At 46.4% G+C, this 17500-nt stretch overlaps 1 protein-coding gene across 3 annotated transcripts in view; it reads right to left on the bottom strand.

The window, feature by feature from the left end:
* The window catches only part of DLGAP3 (DLG associated protein 3), a 178837-nt gene that overhangs the window by 77973 nt on the left and 83364 nt on the right, over positions 1-17500 (bottom strand). The window lies entirely within an intron of this gene.

The following is a 17500-nucleotide window of genomic DNA, read 5'->3' as shown; positions in this document are numbered from 1 at the left end:
GGTCAGAGGCAAGTTAGCAGAGCAAACAGATGCACATTTTGCCTTTCTACTCATGCTCACCCACCTGACTCTGTTCCACCCAGGCAAGCAAGAATCCTAGAATTGTTGAGCTGGAAGGGACCTTGAGGGTCAACTGGTCCTGCAGGGTCAACCCCCTGCAATGCAGAATTCTCAACTACAGCACCCATGACAGATGGCAGTCCAATGGTCTCATCTAAGTTCAATGACACATTCTGTTAAGGCAGAAGCACTCAAGCAGGGGGCGAAGCAGAGCTGGTGAGGGAGGTGGCCTGGGGAGAGTCCCAAGGGTCATACAGAAGGGTTTGGGGGCCCTTTTCTCCTTGGGCCTTAGGTTCCTCAACCATGGTCTACACTGACTGGCAGCAGCTCTACAGAGTTACATGGCTGGAGATGCTGGGACCTTCTGCAGGCAAAGCATGTGATCTATCCTAGCACTTCATCTCCTCCTCAAAATAGATGGTAAATTTTATAGGACAGGAAGCTGCATTATAACCATCTAGCTTGAACTTGTTGAAGGATTGGCAGCAGCAGCTCTCCAGGGTTTCAGACATTGGTCTTTCCTAGTCCTACCTCAAGATGTTGGTGACTGAACCTCAGATCTTCTGCATGCAATGTCTGTGCTCTGCTACTGAGCTATGAGCCTTTCCTATACACAAAGTGTAGCACTGCTTTGTTTATATGGTCTATAAGTGCACTCGAAGGAGGTCTTAAGGAAATGGCTGAGTGCTCCTGTGGCGGTAGAATGGACTGTGTCACTTTAGGCTGCAAGTGGGGAATCACATTTCCTAACTTGTGATTTGAAGTGGTACAGTACATCCCCAAACCACTGAATACTACTATCTTGTTCTGCTCCATGCACAGACAAGCCAAAGAAGATCCCAATGTGATGCTAAACTACCCTATATACTGCAGCTGGTATAAGCACATCATGTTTTATATCTGGAGTAATTAGGCATTGGATCTGAAGATTCCCTTCCATTGTGGGTACACATTGCAGGCCAAACCACAGTTCGATGCCTGAGTCAGGTCCAAAATCCAGATCCGGTCCCTTATTGACATGACTCACAAATTCAGCTCCTTTTGCTACAGATGAGGAGGACTATGTCATTTTAGAGGGGAGCTCAACACTTCCTCCTGAGCTCTCCTCCTAGTCTGAGAACATCAGTCCTTCTGCCTTCTTCGGACTCAGAGGTCAAGCCCCCCCATAACACACCCACCCACACCCACACCCACCCACCACTTGCAGATAAGACCAGAGCTCTTTAGGACAGCAAAGCCAACCCCCCCAAAGGAGTTGGAGCCAACTATAGTACAGACTTTGCCAGCCTACTTAAGGCTTTGGATGGCCTCAACTCTCTTTTGCAACAATATCTCCCCACTACTTCCTGACAGTAAGAGCTGTTCGACAGTGGAATTTGCTGCCAAGGAGTGTGGTGGAGTCTCCTTCTTTGGAGGTCTTTAAGCAGAGGCTTGACAACCATATGTCAGGAGTGCTCTGATGGTGTTTCCTGCTTGGCAGGGGGTTGGACTCGATGGCCCTTGTGGTCTCTTCCAACTCTATGATTCTATGATTCTATGATACTTGTGATTCTGACTTCTCCCTATAGAGTCCTGCTTTTGCCAGACCTGCCTTGAACTGATTTGTTTTGCTTTGCCTTTGACCTGCCTGGAAGAAACTATGCATTCCCCTTCCCCTTCAAGTTGCAAGCCCCAGTGGAGCAGGGTACCAAGAGGCCATGACACTGTTGCCATCCTTTGTCAAATCCTGGGAGCCAACTCCCTGCTTTAGTTTTTTGGCCAAATGGGACCCTCTCTGCCTCCTCTTCTGTTACTTCCTAGAGGTAGCAAAGACAACACAGAGAGATGCATTCATAGTCTGAAGGCCCTAAAAGAGTCTCAGACTCTGAATGCCAGCATGTATGGGCAATGGGGTTGGAGGAACTCAACTGTTAGGGCAAGGCTGAAGACATGGATTGCTGTATACAACCCAGACTCAGAGTGTGTGCTGTTCAGCCCAAAGTCCCAGCAGTTACACTAAGTGCAGAAATCCCAGAGCCAGCACAGAGAAGGTCTTGTCCTATTGACCAGGTAAGAACAAAAGGCAAAAAGCTGCTAATGTTTATCCATGTCTGCCCAATGCAGAGGCTTCATTTTGCCTTCTAATCACAGGGTCCAGTGTCATACACAACCCTATTTCCTTCTGTTGCAGAAGAGGGCTCAGAGGAGAGAATGTAAACATTGCCAGGTAGCTCACCAGGTTAGGTTCCAGCTTGGACCCACAAGTTTCCTTGTTCAAATCCCTGTTGTTTAGGGCCATTGAAACTGCTGGTGAAAGCTCAGTGAGCCCTAGTGGAAATTCTAGTTACAACATTTAATCCTAGGAAGCTGCATTTGCACACCCAGCCACCCAAAATAACTTGTGTTAAGGAAAGCTTAAAGCAACAAAAATCTAGAGAGTTTGATCTGGCTGCAGATTGCAGAGGATGAAATATTTTATTTATTTAGTATATTTTTATCCTGCTTTTCACATCAAGGGGTAGGAGGGGAGGGAGAGAACAGTTCTCTTACAAACTAAAAAGACAAGGCACACGAGGGAAGGAGTGTACAGGGGAAAGGTAGAGGGAGATCAATAATAAGGCTTTGCATTTATTGCTGAAATAGAATGAGATGCGATTTTGTGACGGATGTGGCTTTTATGCAAATATCCCCCCTCTGCTCTCTTTCTCCAGCTTCTGCCTCATCTCTTCTGCCAGTGAATAAACGTGAGCATCTTGCCCTATAAAGAGAAGCTTTTCGGATGGAACTCTTGCATGCTAAAGTATCTTTGTTCCTGATGAGAAGCTCCAGCTGAGTCCCCACTCCCAGCCCTTGGTGTGTGTGTGTGTGTGTGTGTGTGTGTGTGTGTGTACTCTCATAGCTCAAGGGGGTTATCATTGATTGGTTTCATGCTCCACAGAAGCCCCCACTCAGTTCAATATCTTACTTTCATCTCAGTCCAAACTGATGGTTTTGAGTGACCCAGAAATGTCGACGCAGCAATCGGAAAACATCAAAATGCCTTCATGCAATGTAGAGTAGTCAAAGATGAAGTGTTTCAGCCGGCACCTGTTTTCAGAAGTTGTGGATGTTTTTTTGTCACTTTCAAGAGAGTTGGCAGGTTGTATCTTCCCCTCCCTACATCCGTTATGTACAGAAGTTCTGAATGGCACCAAATTGTAGGATATCTCACTTCCTACTCTCCTGTTATTCTGTTGGGAACTCAAACACAGACATGTTTCAAATGATCCTGTTGTGTGAAGGGTACCAATTGTTTCTGGGACTAGAGGGTGGGGATGACATCCCTAAGCAGTAGGGTGGCTATGTGCCCTACTTTATAGAGGACAATCCTCTATTAGAAGGGCTCTCTGATCCAAGGCTGATTTAAATACAGAAGAACCCTTGGAAGGGAGAGAAGGAGTGGCCTTGGAGAGGCCCATCAACAGTGAGGCCCTGGGCAGCTGCTCCACTAGGGTGAGAACTATTATATAATTGCAAATGCACATTTTATGCAAATCTGTGTCCTTAGCTGTCTTCCATTTTTTTTGGTGATGTGTAAGCGGCCATCCTAATCCTAACAGGAGTCTGACCCAAAAGGCACCAGCACCTTGGTAACTGGTCAGATTCAAAACAGGAGAAGGCTCTTGCTTCTTAAAAAGCTGTGTATTTGAAGAACCATACAAACTCATTTGGGCCCAAGGTCAACCCCAGAGCTCATGCTCTCCAGCCTACCATTAAGAAAGAGCACATTGACAGGTATCAGGCACAGGGCCTTTTTGTGGTGGCCTCACATCTTTGGAAATTCCCCAGTTTCTTCCCTACTTCCCTCCCTCCTTTTTTATTATAAAAAAGAGCTCTTAAAAAACCCCTTATTCCACCAAGATTCTCTTGATTTTATAGCTAGTTATTTTGGTTCTAATCTGATGTGTTTTACTGACCAAAAGGTTATCAATTGCATTTCACTGATTTTCAAGTTTGTAAGCCACTTTGTGAGGGCCTTGCCTGAAAAGAAAATATTTTTAAAAAATGGAAATGATTTTTTTTTTTGGGGGGGGGTGTCAGCCATTTTTTTCAGCCAATGAAGCTTCTCTAACTCTGCAGACCAACCAGTCTGCAGCACAGGTGTGGCTCGCCTGGTGGGAAGGAGCCACTGGCAACAAGGCCAGCACTGCTACCACTCACAGGGAGAAATGAGGTCGGAGTTGCACAGGTGCACTGCTGGACCCAGCCTGGTACTCCTACCTGTCCACCCACACAGCTCTGACTTGTCCATGCTCCTGCTGGATAAAAGACTCGAACTCATTTTGTAATGCTATTAATTATATTTATTAAGTTATTATTATTATTTGTGGCTGCCAATGGGAATTCCACCTTGGGGCCTGGGCCTGGGCTGTCTGTTCACACCAGCACTGGGATCTCTATGTCCCCAGAGATGGAGGAGGTAACAGTGCCAGATTGGAGACAGACTTCGACCCCTCCTGGGTGGGTAGAGGCTTGTCAGCAGAGGCTGGTGAGGGTGGATGCTCTGGCAGGGAGGGGGGTAGTGCTTGAATTCCTCAACTGGCAGCTCAGATGAGTTCTGGGTCCTGATGCAGCTTTCTCCAACCTGCTGGGTCTCTCTCCCCAATGTCACTTCCTCAAACTCCCCCCACCCCTTTTCCTGATTAGACCAGTCCATCAGGATGCTGTCTTGGGGCTCATGACACTGACCTCACCACTGCCTTGCCAAAACGCCTCTCAGTAAGTGGCAGTGATGCTGATGTCTGAGCCACCCTTGCAACAGTCCTCACTGGGTGCACTGCCATCTTCACTTGGCCCTAAATGTCTCCAAAATCCAGAGCTTCCTCCCTTCTTATTGGCTTCCCCAACTTGGCTAAGTTGAAGCAGCAGGCAGGGGAACCTAAGGCCCTTCAGCTATGGCCGCACTACAGCTCCCACTGTCCTCCCCACTGGCCATGCTGGCTGGGGTTGATGGGAGTTGGAGTCTGGGTTGGGGTGCTGCTGTTTATTGCCTCCCCGCACTATAGGCCGGCCTCTCTTTTAATGGCATTGCATGAGACCAATACAATTTCAGCAAACTGAATTGCGGCAGCTTTGGTTGCCCCCACACGCCTTGGAGAGATGGGAGCAGAGGGATGTTTCCCTGCTCTCTGCCAGCCTCTGGTCCTTGTTTGCTTGGGAAGTGTGCCTCGTTCCCTACTTCATTTTCACCCTCTGCCGCAGCACAATCCCTGGCACCTGGCACTGGCGCTGGGTGCCACCAGCATATACATCTCTATCTCCCTTGAGCAGCAGGCGGCTTAGCATTCAAGGAGCATCTGCGATTAGCATGGTTATTGCTTAGGTAACCAAAATAAATAAAATTGTGCGTGTGTGCGTGTGTGTAAGAGAAATAGACATGGTTTGTGCGAGTAAGAGGAAATCAATGGGCCCCTATCATTGCCAGACAGTCATTACTGCATTGAGAATTCATGGACACAATAAAACCATGGACAGGAAGCAGAGCGCCAGCCGGCAGTGTGAATTACGGAGTCATCTTCCTCGGAGCAGAGAACACTCTCCGGGCGTGACTTTCCTTTCATTGACTCCAGCATGGAAGGATGGTAGCTGGCTATCGGGCCACCAAAGTATTACTCTTACTAACTCCATCTGTCTTGCTTTCCTACCTGAATACTATTTCCCCAACCACCAACAGCCTTGGTGTGTGTGTGTACTGTTCATTCTCTTCAAGGGCTTTCCTAGGTGGAAGCCCTTTTGAATTCATTCTACATACATCAGTGTTTCAATCAGTGGCATAGCTGGCCACTCGGGTGCCCAGGGTGGCGCCCTGCGCTCGGGAGCAGAACTAGCTGAGACAAGACCGGAGCCTCGCTACTGTCAGGAGCTGTCCTACACTCGAGTAGGACCCTGGTAGAGACACATGCCCGACTGGCATGTTCTCTCCCTCATGGTCATTTGTTCGGGAGCTTCAAAATCTTTCTTCAGCCTGAACATCACAGCGACGGATGCCAACAGACATCAGCACACTTAGGGATCCGCAGAGTGTGCACAGTTTGCGTTACAGAACTCAGTAGCTCAGCATTTTGGCTAATCTACTTTATTTACATATAAACACACTCAGAGCATTCTGATCTAGCTCCTTCCTCTTTCTCATCAAAGAGAATGAACAAAGGACAATAGTCCCACTTCACGGAACACAGTAACACAAACACCCTGTCTCCGTCATTTCCCACCCTGTGGAGTCAAAACACACACCGTCATGTGATAGACAACAATCCCATGACTGCAATCATGGAGCAGGAATCTTAACAGCTACCACCTCCCCCTCAGCTGTAGGGCATCTGAGTGAGCGGCATCGGGGAGATGCAAGCCCCATGCTGCCGTTTCGGGCAGCGCAGAGCCTGCAGGCGCCCGAGCCACTGCATCACTCCCAGGAGAGATGTGTGGCTCAGGCGCACTGCAGGGCCAGCTGTAAGTGCTGCCCCCCATGGTGTGGTGACCAGTCCCCCCCCCCCAGCTATGCCTCTGGCTTCAATGGAAAAGATGTACAGCTGTCCAGGGTCCTCAAAAGAAAAGGAGGCAAATGGATGAGGGGAGAGGTTGTGCTACGCTTGCTAAATAGAACTTCCAGGTTCAGAGGCAGTGCATCTGAATACCAGTTGTCATGCTGCAGGCAATGGAGAGGATGGCTGCTGCCTGTGGACTTCAGCTGTAGGCTTCTGGGTGGCATCTGGTTGGCCACAGCTAGAAATGGGATACTGGTCTTGATGGAGCTATAGTCAAATCCAGCAGGGGACAGTTCTTATGCGGCTGGAGACTTCCACTCCATTCATTTGTATGGTGCAGCTATCAAGGCAAAAGAGCGGGGTTGGGGTTGAGGAATGGACCCCAAGTTGTCCCCAAATTTCTGACTTTGTTACTCCGAGAATTTGGGATGCAGGGAGTTATGTCCTGATTTGGGGCCCAAGAATAAACAGGAACTCCATAGTCTGGGAGCTTCACGGAAGCAATATAAAGCAGTGTCTGTGAAGAGGGTTAGAGAACATGACAAAGTGATCACAGGCAAAATGAAACAGGGAAGACGGTTTTTAAAAGAGGAGAAGAAAAGGCAATCCTGTTGCACAAGCAGCTCCAACTTCTGATGTTTCCAGTCACTCTACATGGAAAGCTCACTCATGTGGGAGTTGACACACAAGTTGCCACATGATTCAACTGCACATGAGTGCATTTAAGTGTGTGCACATGTGGGAGGCACATGAGTTCAACCATGGAGGCGTTTTTCATGGAAGAGCTTTGTGGCATTTGCAAAGATAGATCTGTCACATCTTCTCAGGGTTTTCACGTTTTAAAGAGGAGTCTCAAGAACGCCTTGCCCAGGCACCTAGACTGCTGGTTGGTAGCAGAACGAAGGGGAAGGCCGGGGCTGAGCTGTGCATGCTGAGGGATGGACAAAGTGGTCAGTTTCGATCTCTCCAATATTAAATTCAGTTTGCCATATTTCTGCATCAGTTTACATTTTTTAAAAAGGGAATCATGACAATTCATTAGCATTTCAGTGTACATTTTGTGTGCATTTCACCTAATATACTATGTTTTGCTTGCAGTTTTGTCTAGTATGCACATTTCCCCAGGCAATTTTCTGTAATATAACACATTTTTGCATGTCATTGTCACCGATATGTGCCTTTCTATGCACACCTTCTGTCTTGCATGCTCATTTTTGTACACATTTTTTGCTTGGAGGACTGCATCAGGAAATTGGAAGTGTGCATTTCGAAGGACCACTGTGCTTCATACTGTTTTGGGAACTATGAAAAAGGTGAGATCAAACTGAAATGCAAACTGAGAGGAATTTGTTGCCCCATTTTTACACAAATAAGTTAGAGGAAGGACCAAGAGAAGCTCTGAGCAGCCTGTCAAGCCCATTTTCTGAGAATCTTGGTAATAAAGGATCATCATTCAATGCAATGGAATTAAACTGAATTGACTCTGACTCTTGTTTTTTATCTTCTCCTCGATGGCTGCTCTGTTGTTTTCTTGTACACACTACCCTTCTTCTGGCCTCTCCAGAACAAGAACCATGGGAATCAATTGGTTAATAGCAATTTGGGGTGGAAAAATTCTGTCCAGAGACCCAAGGTGGGGCTGAGAGTCGCTCTTAATTTCCCTTCCATTAGACACACAGGAGGAGGGAAGGACACAGAGTTCACATTTAACAAATCTGGAAAGGGAATGAGGGGCAGGAGGCAAAGGGCAACACACTGGGTTTTTATGTTTCCAAAGGAGGAAACAGCGTTGAAAGTGATGCATTAACAACAGCTCAGGATTTGCCTGCGTGAGTTCCATCTGTTAACCACCGTTAGCAACTGGAGGAGAGGGACACCTCGCCCCCTGCTGGCCACTGCTGAGAGCAGATGCTCAGGTCTAATTTGGCGTGCTATGCTAAACAGCCCATAATACTGCAACAGTGTCAGAAACAGAAGGGTGTGTGTGTTTAGTACACTGCAGTTCTGCAGCGGTACAGAGGAGGTGCAGAACGTAGGTGCAGAATCACAGGAGGCGGGCACTTTCTGGGAATCTGGGTTTGCATTTTTGAGAAGAACAAGGTCCTAGTCCATAAGGACACCAAAGAAATGCTTGGAAATGCGTGGGCAAGGCCTGAGGAAATCTTTGAAGCCGGAGAGGTGGTTGAAATAGATCTCTAGTGGTTAGAGACCTTGCCCTGCATTTCCACCTCCATCACAACGAAACGAGTGCTCGTTCCTCAGAGCCCTTTAAAATGCAAAATAATTCATGCAGAATTAGAGAAAGTCTGCTTATTTGGCTGAAGTGTGTAATTCATGCAGGCTATGTAATCCATATAATCTTGGCTATATATAGGCACTTCTGTGGCTAGGGCATGGAGAACCAGCTCCAAAAGAGGCTAAGAATAGTTTTGCCCCAGGGATGGGGAAGCTGTGGCCTTCTTGGACTCCAGCTCCCGTGAGCTGCAGGCAGCATGGCAGTGGTTGGAGTCCAGCAACATTTGCTGAGCAGCCCTGCTTTACCCCTTTGAGAATACTGCTGCTGAATTCCTCCCTTCTCCTCTCTGGCTGCTTTTGAGTATTCCTGCCACTACACAATACTTCCTGTTTTCTCCTTCCTGAAAATGCTACTGAATGGCTTGAATGTGCTGTACTGTGTTAGGCTGCAGGCCACTGAGAAGCTGCAGTAGTGGCACCTCTGCCCTCACTAAGTGACACATTGATTTCTTATTTCTTTCTTTTATTATTTAGCAGCTGCAGTTGGAACAGGATCAGGGCTAGGTGCAAAGAGGGGGAGGTTCTAACCTTCCCTTTGCGCTTTAGTGCTAATAAACCTGTGCATTTAACGTAACGTGTAGCTTGGCCCTCAACCTCTGTACGAGATGGCAGCTGGCTTTTCATCTCCCACCTTGAAAAACGTGCTTAATGTTGCATATTGGAGGCATCATTTAACAGCTATCAACATGATATGGGGTGCCCATTTTGCGCTCCTCTCCCCATCGCAACAAAGGGAGAGGCCCCATCGCAATGTGACCCTAGATGCAATGCTGTTGCTAGAGATAATATGAACCATGTTCCCCAAAGGGCTTATTAGCAGTTAGTTGCCAGTTCTCCTTTAAAAACCAGCCATGCGTGCTACACAAGATGGCTTCATCAAACCCACAAAAGGAATAATGGGGGCATTTCTCAGGCTCATAGAATCATAGACTTGTGGAATGGGAAAGGATCCCGAGGATCACCTAGTCCAACCCTCTGCAGTACAGGAATCTCAACTAGATCAAGTATAAAAACCAGAAGGAACTATGTATGCCATTTTGAGCTCTTTGAAGGAAGCACAGGATAAATGATTTTACCATGAAGAGACAGGGGATATTTTTGTATAAGTAAATAAAATCTAATAGAACTGCTGTCCATATCAGGCCGGAACTAGATGGCCTGAACCAACGCAAATGCAGATACCACATATGAGGTCTTTCTGTGGGTCCAATACAACAATTTTGTATTGCCTGCCAGGGACTATTAATGCAAGAGCACTGAGAAGTGTCTGGTAGGGTGCAATACTTTAAGCAGAGGCTTGACAACCATATGTCAGGAGTGCTCTGATGGTGTTTCCTGCTTGGCAGGGGGTTGGACTCGATGGCCCTTGTGGTCTCTTCCAACTCTATGATTCTATGATTCTATGAATACATGACATGGGGACTATGTTCAGCTGTGTCACAAGTTGTGCAGGCACATGTTGTGTCCTTTGATAGGGCTAGAACCTTATTTATTTATTTAAATGAAGAAAAATTATTGGGATGGTGAATTCTGCCTCATCCCACAGTTGCATGGCATAACTGCAGAAGTGTAGCATGCCAGAAGCCAACAGTTTGTTGCTGTGTAACAGCAATTCCTTTCTCGTGACGCTCACCTAACCTCATTAGCAAGCATATTTCACCTGCATCAACCCAGGCCTGCCCATTTCTTGCATTTAGTAATAAGCCACCAAGTGCTGGAGGACATCACTATTATCTACTCGGTTAAATGAACTATGCATGATTTGCATGACCCTTGGCTGTGTACCGGACTTCTTTCCTTCCCCTCACATTTCTTTTTCCTTAAAAAAAATAAAATCTGACCCAACAGACCAGACACAGGTATGCTCCAGCTGAGCATGTCATTGTAAAACAACCCTAATATAGGATGCTGGCGGTGTGCATGCTCATGCATCAGGGACTGAATGACTGTCATACCATTAGCTCACTTGAATTTGAATTGAAGGACTAGAGAAGACAAAAATGTACGATGGGGAGAATTATTGAGAGACTGGAAAAGCTTCTACCTTGCACTTGTTTCGCAGTGAGGAAGGTTATATTTGTCGATGTTGCATATTTTATTTGCAGCAAGCTATATTATTCTGTGCAATGCCATCCTCCTGTTTGGTTTTATTCGTTACTTCTTTATTAATCTGCTATATATTTTGGGAAATGGTTCATCTGGTTGTTTGTTTTCTATGCTTTCGGACGCCTCTCGAGATATTGTTGCTACACTCAGCACAAAGGTTCCCAACATTGGGGAAATGGCTTCAGTCAATGTTGGGAAACCAGCCATCGTTTTGAATCAATGTGGTAAAGCAAAATGTGACTTTGCTGTGACTTTGCCCAATTTTGGACTTGCCAGGTTCAAACTGCACCAATTTCAAACTTGCCAGGAGGGTTCCTGATGTTGGGGGCAGTGGTTTTCATTAAAGCTGGCTGCCATTTTGAATCAAGATAGTGGACAAAATGTGACTTTGCCCTGATTTCACCCAATTATTGGTGTGACAATTTCACCTTGTGCCAATTTGGATACCTCTGAAGATATCCTTGCCCAAATCAGTAAGGGGATTACCGAGGAGGAGTAGGCAATCTTTGTCTACATTTGGATTCCAAGCGCCATTCTGAATCAAGAAGGTGGACCAAAACATTATTTAGGCATAGCTTGGCATTAAGGTTCCAAACTTTGCTGTTTTGTACACCTCTGAAGATATCACCAATTTTGGTGTGATGGTTCCAACCAGTGCAATTTTGATGGCTTTGAAGCCATTGCCCAATTTGGTGGGGCAGTTCCAACCTGTGCCAATCTGGATGCCTCATCCAACTTGGCACAAGTGCTCCTGTGATGGAAGACGAGTTCTTTGTCTATGTTTAGACTCCAGATGCCATGTTGAATCAAGACGGTGGACCAAATAAACCATACTTAAACATTAGAACATCCCTCCCACAAACTGATACATTACACTGTATGTGTGTGTGTGTGGGGGGGGAAATAACATAATACGTCCCCTACATCTTAAAAGCAAAACTCCCCATCAGTAAAAATCTAGCATGTCAGGGAGAAGGGCATTATCCTTGACATGCTAGCTTTCTATGTGCAGGCTATGAACCCTGCACCTAGAGCTATGCTCTGAAACCTATGCATCAAAAGTGCATCCTACTTCTTTAGTGGACCCAGCAGTCCAGCCCTCCATCCCCCACCCGCTCCCTTGTCGGTAAGGACCTGATTTCTTTTTTTGGCCTGGCCCGGCCTTGCCAAAATCCTCTTGTGGCAGGTGGCCAACAGCTCTTGTACTATGTTCTGCCAACAAGCCCCTGGATAGTAATAATGAGCAAGTGAGGCAAAGGGCATCAGAGGCTCCCTGTCAAAAACCTTGTCAGGGTTTAGGAAACCAGAGAAGCTGAGCCAGAAACTGGCTGCTGTACCTGGTGTGGGCAGATGGAACACAGGGGCATCCATCTTGGAATCCCAACTTTGAAGCGGGGCTCGTGATGGGACCCCTTCATACTTTCTCAGCCTTATAGCTGGCTGTGGCTATGAGCTCCCAACTGGCATAGGGATAGCACCTTAAAAAGCAAAGCAAAGCTAGATTTGCTCCTGTGCTCCTGACAGCAGGCCTGATGCTGCAGGGATGTTAATCACCTGAATGAAGCAGTTATTCTTGGGTGGTAGAAGATTCCCCTGAAATCTTCAGGGGCTTGGACTAGATGACACTTTGGGTATCTGACCATGCTACATTTCTGTCAGTCAGCTGTGGTGCCATGACCCTTGAATCTGCCAGAAACAGATGTAGAGGCGTCAGCTATTTATTTATGTGTTGTATTCACATCCCACCTTTCTCCCCCAAGGAGCTGAAGGTGGTGTACATGGTTCTCCTCCTCCTCATTTAATCCTCACAACAGCTCTGTGAGGTAGGTTAGGCTGAGAGGCAGCTGCTGGCCCAAGGGTCACCCAGTGAGCATCATGACCAGGTGGGGATTTGAACCCTATTCTCTCCCAGGTGTTAATCTGATGTTCTAATCACTGCACCACACTGGCTCACAGAGGGCCGGACCACGTTTAGGTCTCTGAGCTGGCTGATGGAGATCAAGAGGCCACAGCACTCAAGGTTATCAGGCAGGAACCACCAGGACAACATTCCGCATTGCCAAGGCCTGCAAGGCAGAGCCAGGGCCCTCCCTGGCACCTTCCCTTCAGCCACCCAGTGCTTCCTGCAGCACCTCAGGGGTCATGCAGTGCAGGGAGGCTATAGAATGAGGACAATTGGGCATCTTCAGACCAGTGGGTTGGCCCTTTAAGAGACTAAAGTTATTCACAAGGGACTCTAGAAGATGCAGTGTGGAGACAGAAGCCCAAAAGGTCTCTGCCTGCTCCCAACCTGTGAAGGAGCAAGTTACTCAATCTGGGGAACCGGGTTAGCGTCTCCGCTCCTCCACATGCAGCTGCTGGGTGACCTTGGGCTGGTCACACTTCTCTGAAGTCTCTCAGCCCCACTCACCTCACAGAGTGCTTGTTGTGGGGGAGAAAGGGAAAGGAGAATGTTAGCCACTTTGAGACTCCTTAGGGTAGTTATAAAGCAGGATATCAAATCCAAACTCTTCTTCTACTCACTAGGTGCTAGCTGCAGACCTGCTCTGGCCTTGCCTTCTTCTCCATGGGATCTGGCATCAGATCAGAACATGCCATCAAAAACACTGGGGCAGCCCCCCCTCCATGGGGCTGGGATGAATCAGTCCCTTGTTGAGGAACTATTGGATGCACTTGGATGCTTTTTTTCTTAAGTGCTTCCAAACGCTTATTTTCTTTCTTTTTCCTCAGTGGCAACTAAAGGAAAGACAAGGAACTTAAGCATAAACTGTGCAGGAAGGAAATGCCTTGTTAATGGAAAAGTCAACCTCCTAGTAGATATGGTACTTTGCACTTAGGGTTAGCTGAGGACCTCCCTTTCACATAGTGAACCGAAAGCAGCTGCCTCCTGGAGCCTTTGTTTCCAGAGCTGGTGAGGACCATGGCCTGGGGAGAGTAAGTGTGATGTGGGAGACACTCGAGGACCAGACAGGGAGGCTTGGAGGGCCACATTTGACCCCTGGGCCTGTGGTTGTCACCCAAGCTGTACCTGAATCCACCTTCCATCTGATTTATCTTGCCAGCCCTGATTCCTGCCATAGTTATTCAAGCCCCTACAAAATCCTTGGCCAACCTTCCCCAACCTCATGCCTTCCAGGTGCTTTGATGGTGACAACAGGCAAAGTTACATAATACAGTGGTGCCTCGCAAGACGAAATTAATCCGTTCCGCGAGTCTCTTCGTCTTGCGGTTTTTTCGTCTTGCGAAGCACGGCTATTAGCGGCTTAGTGGCTTAGCGGCTTTAAGAAAAAGGAAACAAACTCGCAAGAACTTGCAAGGCGTTTCGTCTTGCGAAGCAAGCCCATAGGGAAATTCGTCTTGTGGAACGACTCAAAAAACGGAAAACTCTTTCGTCTAGCGGGTTTTTCGTCTTGCGAGGCATTCGTCTTGCGGGGCACCACTGTACTTCGCATTTGTTCAGTGCATTTAAAGTATTTCCCCTTCAAAGGCAGTCGATATGACCGGAGGCTGGGGAACAATGGCTGGGGGAAAGAGCTCTTGCACTCCTGCTTGTTGGCACCAGGATGGTCATTGTGAGGACAGGATACTTTGGTCCAATCCAGTAGAGCTCTTCATATGTTCTTTTATCTCACCAGTCATTGCAACAGCTCCATATTGCAAGTTCAGGTTTATTAATACTAATTTGTAGGTTGCTCATGCTAGCATTCCCACCCTCATGCTAGCATTCCCACCCCCCCAAAAGGATTAAACAAATACAAATGAAAACAACATAATAAAACCAGTAAATCTTGGGTCTTGAACCTTATAACTGGTTTGTTTTCAGCCTACCTTCAGAACGAATTGTGAAAGTTATCTGGCAGACACCCGGTTCACAAAGCATGCAAACAACTTGACAGCTAGTTTATTGCTTCTTAATCGAATTCCGTAACTTGAAATGGGTGGGTGGTTAAAAAAACAAAACAATAAAGCAGCATCTAATAAAGATGATGGGTTAAGATGTTTGCTGGATCATGACTGTAACTCAGGCAGAGAGACGCTCACTTTCCAAGGCTCACTAGTGAGTTTGAAGCTGAGATGGCATTGAAAGCAGAGACTTTTAACTGCTGCTAAGACTTCTAGGGCTGAATTATATGCTACCAGTGTGCTCACAACTGGCTGCTCTTTGCTTAACAAAAACAACGAAGGGTGGTCTCAATCTGGAGTGGTAGCACAGTGCAAGGGAGATGGAGTTGCTATTTGGAGAATAAGGCTTTCAAGGGCTACTAGCCATGAAGTCTCTATTCTCTCTCTCTCTCCACTGTCAGAGGTAGGATGACTTTGAATGCCAGTTGCCAGAAATCACAAGCGGCGAGAGTGCAATTGAACCCTGCAGTCCCTCTTGTGAGTTTTTTCTTTCATCAATTACTGCCAATAGAAAATATGCCATTGTCATAGCTGTATATTTTTCTTGCCCACTCAGTAAGTGAACCATAGACTCAGAGTCAGGCCTCACCCAATTGCTCCCTAAAATCTGTCCCAAATTTTGCTCTCTCACAGCATTATATAAAGGGCAGCGTCTAACAATACGTAGAAGGTTTTGACCTGGTTTAAACCACAGGACAGGGATGTTCAGAGCCCTGTCTATATTTTGAATACCTTAAAGCAGTTGAAGGCAACAGTTTTAACCAGGCTTTACTATCTCTGTTTCTGGAAGTCCTTACACTGGCAAGGCAATGAGTGTCAAAGGAATATAAGGAAAAAAATTATACAATAGAGACAGCATTGTTGCTCTGTCTGTTTGAAGCGATTCATCACACAATTGCTGCTTCAAGGGTTTTTGGTTTTTATTTTTAGCAAACTCTGTTCCCAAAGTTTTAACTTATTGTTCACAGGACCCTAATTTCAGCACTAAAGTTGAGGTGAACCCTTTCTAAGAGTGATTCCTCATTGCCTTAAAACCTACTCAAAATAGACAACACGGCCCACTACCAGAATGTTTTCCCTCAAAAGTTTAACATCATTTTATATGTTGTTGTTTGTGCTGTAATTAATGCAACTTCAGCTCTGTGTAGATGAGAAGTGGCAATTGGGGGGGCGGGGGAGGACCACCAATGATTGCGAAAGCTTATTTTGGACTTAGTAGCTTCCCAGAAGCCCATGCCTGGGCTCCAAAAAGAAGTTGGGGGGATACATGATTTCCAACTGCGCAGCTAGTTGTATCCACCCTTAGTTCTGTGAAAATGTAAGATGCCCCATGCTGCTTTGCCCGCTTTGTAAACTCTACATGTTGTGTCCAGCTTCTTGTGTGAGAAAACGCCCTAGCCCCAAATATCTAAAGAACTGTATTTACTCAATTTCCACTTCATCTAATCTCCAAAGGTGTTTGTGAGGTCTTTCCTGTTTTTGAAAACGACCTTTTGGTAGTTAGGCTGCAAATATTCATTTCTATAGTAGTTACTGAAGGACTGCAGAAGCCTCACCTGAGCTAAAGACATCAGTGCTGTGCCATCTTAATATAGAAGGGATGAAATGAATTCACCACCTGTTCTTACGTGCATGTTATGTATATTTGTGGAGGGGGAAATACTGAGGACCCGACGGCTGTGTAACCACATCATGTCTATATGAGTTGAAAAGGAGAGGTGCCAGGGTGCATCCTTGATGGAGGCCCTTGGTACTTTTCATAGAGTCAGAGAGCTCCCTATGGACACCCAGCCTGACTTTAAATGAAGTGCTAGTATAGAATTTTCAGGAACGTGAGAATATCTCACTCGGAATCTATGCACTGCTAAAATGACTAAGGTAGCAAACCTAACTATGGGAAGCCAACGCACTTAATGCCTGCTTAAGTTTAAAATGTTTTACATTGCTTTCAACAGCTTTCTAACTTTTGTGTTTTAAATTTGAGGGTTTTGTTGGTTTTTAAATTAAGGGATGTAAGATGTGCCTGGGAAGAGAGGAGTTTGGGAGAGCAGGGGCAACTCCAATTGCAGAGCTTCTGACCGAGAGGTGGTATGATGTGGGGAGTGGAACAGGGAGAGAGTAAGGGGCACATGGCACAAGCACTTAGTGACATCAGGCACCTTCGCTGTACTCTTTTCAGCACCTGCTGAAAATATTTTTGTTCAGACAAGCTTACTCCGATACGTCGACTGTTGACATGCGTTTTAGCCTGTTTTTGTTTATTGTTGATTACAATGAATTTTTGAATGTTTTAAATAGTTCTTTCTAACTCCTCCTCCTCCTCCTCCTCCTCCTCCTCCTCCTCCTCTTCTTCTTCTTTACTGATAATGTTACTGTTTGATCCCTTTTGCAAACAACTTAGGTTTCTTTTATATGCAACCCAACGGCATATATGTACCTTTTGTGAAAAAAACCCCAAATAAATAAAGTTCCAAAAAGCCGCCTTTCATTTGTGCAAAAGCAGGATTAGGCCTCAGAGCTCTTTGGCTGCCCCACACTCCTTGCCCCCAATCCCTGGGTCAGCTTTCGTGTCCCCCTGGCTTGATGTGTAAGCTCAGTGTCTGCTTTATACAATAAGAAAAGAGGAAGGGAAA

The sequence above is a fragment of the Podarcis liolepis genome (genome assembly GCF_965112155.1).
Source record: "Podarcis liolepis genome assembly, chromosome: 7".
In the NCBI taxonomy this organism is placed as follows: Eukaryota; Metazoa; Chordata; class Lepidosauria; order Squamata; family Lacertidae; genus Podarcis; species Podarcis liolepis.
The sequence above is the reverse complement of the archived record's forward strand: the minus strand, read 5'-3'. Positions and strand labels throughout refer to the sequence as shown.